Below are 2500 nucleotides of genomic sequence, written 5' to 3' on the forward strand. Positions count from 1 at the left end.
GAATGGGCTGCCGGCTGTCATGGCTGATGCTGCACATGTTCTAAGAGGCACTCCATCCCACGAAGAGGAAACGAAACCGGTCGGATATCTTTTAAGTAAGCCCCGCCGGAATTTCGTCTATCACCTCGAAAAGAGTGCTTGGCATGCATTGCAGTGGAACCTAAATTGATGAGTGCGCCTGGGCCCGCAGTCTACCATGTAGTGGTGCAGGCAGAGAGATGAGAATGCTTGGGTGACGCCGTGCTCTTCCTCACGCGCTCCTCCACCCTCTCCCACGGTCAGACGCGGTGTGGGCGTTCTCTTTGAGAGTTCGCCACGAGTCCACGCCTATCTCATGACTGGGAGGGAGGCAGGGGGAGTTCTCTCTAAACGCGTTAAAGACGGTGTTGCGCCTCATAACGGCGCTCGCCGGGATAGAGCACTAGTTCTGCAGCCGGAAAGGCCGCTCACGCCAATTAATACTGCGACTCTCGCTCTCTTTCTCCGGATAAACAAGTGCCACTGCTGTGGCATGCGGGAACGGGGAAAGAGGTCAAAGTTTAAGCGGCAAAGGTGCGGCTGAGTAAGGGCGGAACACGAGCGTATATGCATTAAAACTGTGTGTGTATATGACTCTGCGAGAGATGTTCTGCTGGAACACTTTTCCTATTGGCTATTTACCACTCAATGAGAAGGAACGGAGTCAGGGGTGGGAGTGCCGGCGCCATGGCCGCTGGTACCCCCGCGACAAGCCCCTCAAACCTTCCTGCCTGGTAATGTCGGTGGTGAAGAAAGTCGGTGGCAGAGCGTCTTCCGCTTCGTGGTTGGGGAACTTGTTCCCCCTAAGGATGATGAGACCACGATCGACCTCGTAGTAGGAGAGAGTTACCCGCCAAATTTAAGCATATTAATAAGCGGAGGAAAAGAAACCAACAGGGATTCCCTTAGTAAGGGCGACTGAACCGGGAAAAGCCCAGCGCATAACCTCGATGTCTTCGGGCACGAGGGGTGTTGCGTTTCAGAGGGTCCAGCACGCCGTCCCATACCGTCTAAGTCAAGCTTGAAAGCGGCCACTGCCCATGGAGGGTGACAGGCCCGTATGGCGGCGCCCGTGAGGGTACAGATGGGACGGTCGGAAAGGGCCTCTCTGTAGAGTCGGGTTGCTTGAAAGTGCAGCCCAAAGCAGGTGGTAAACTCCATCTAAGGCTAAATATGACCACGAGACCGATAGCGAACAAGTACCGTGAGGGGAAGTTGAAAAGAACTTTGAAGAGAGAGTTCAAGAGGCACGTGAAACCGTTAAGAGCCAAACGGTGGAAACTCGAAGGTCGAACTGAGGGGATTCAGCTCTGTCGGCTGTCGGCTGGGGTGTTGTAATTGAGCGACCAAAAATGTTTGGGCGCGCCCCACTCACGCTGGCGTCGGCGGGCGTATTTCGCCTCAGTAGGTCACCGCGACCCGTGCCGGGGACGTCGAAGGCCCGGTCGGACTGGTACTCGCCGCCGACTCTCTCAGCTCGTCTGGGGAGACCGCGCGACGGGGAACCACCGGTGTCCTGGCTGCCCTGCGGACGGTCGTCGAGAAGAGCTGCCGCCGCTTGGCGGCGGTTTTGCTCTCGGTGTGCAAAAGGTCGGTGATCCACCCGACCCGTCTTGAAACACGGACCAAGGAGTCTAACATGTGCAAGTCAATGGGCTCACTAAACCCAAAGGCGAAATGAAAGTGACGGGCGCCCGGGCAGCTGTAACAGGCTCTCCGGCGTCTTGGGCGATCCCTGACCGGCTGCCTGCGGCTCGCCCACGCCGCGACAAGCGGGTGAGATACTTTCCCGTCTCTGGACGTTGCGTGTGGTGGAGGTCGTCAGGGCGATGGTCGAAGTTTAATTTCCCTCATGGGAGGGGGCGCAGGCCGGGACTTGCCAAGACGCCGCGTGCTGTCCGCCCCGAAGCGGCCGCCGTAAACGGCGGAGGCGCACCGGGGCAGGCTCGCGGGCAGTCGGCAAGTACCATGAGCATATATGTTGGGACCCGAAAGATGGTGAACTATGCCTGGCCAGGATGAAGCCAGAGGAAACTCTGGTGGAGGTCCGTAGCGATTCTGACGTGCAAATCGATCGTCGGAGCTGGGTATAGGGCGAAAGACTAATCGAATCATCTAGTAGCTGGTTCCCTCCGAAGTTTCCCTCAGGATAGCTGGAACTCGCAGGGTGAATTTCATCCGGTAAAGCGAATGATTAGAGGTCTTGGGGACGAAACGTCCTCAACCTATTCTCAAACTTTAAATGGGTGAGATGCCGAGCTTGCTTGTAGGGATGAAGCTCCGGCGACTAATCTGAGTATCTAGTGGGCCACTTTTGGTAAGCAGAACTGGCGCTGTGGGATGAACCAAACGTCGAGTTAAGGGGCCTAAATGAATGCTCATTCAGATCCCATTGAAAGGCGTTGGTTGCCATAGACAGCAGGACGGTGGCCATGGAAGTTGGAATCCGCTAAGGAGTGTGTAACAACTCACCTGCCGAAGC

The 2500-nt window shown here is 56.5% G+C and overlaps 1 non-coding gene across 1 annotated transcript in view; it reads left to right on the forward strand.

Moving 5' to 3' along the window:
- Positions 1-843: 843 nt before the first annotated feature.
- The window catches only part of LOC121853376, a 4260-nt gene continuing 2603 nt past the window's right edge, over positions 844-2500 (forward strand). Inside the window, exon 1 of the ribosomal RNA XR_006086308.1 lies at positions 844-2500. This exon is cut by the window's right edge and continues 2603 nt beyond it. This is a non-coding gene — a ribosomal RNA (large subunit ribosomal RNA).

This window comes from Homarus americanus, unplaced genomic scaffold (assembly GCF_018991925.1).
Source record: "Homarus americanus isolate GMGI-L3 unplaced genomic scaffold, GMGI_Hamer_2.0 scaffold39801, whole genome shotgun sequence".
NCBI lineage: Eukaryota > Metazoa > Arthropoda > Malacostraca > Decapoda > Nephropidae > Homarus > Homarus americanus.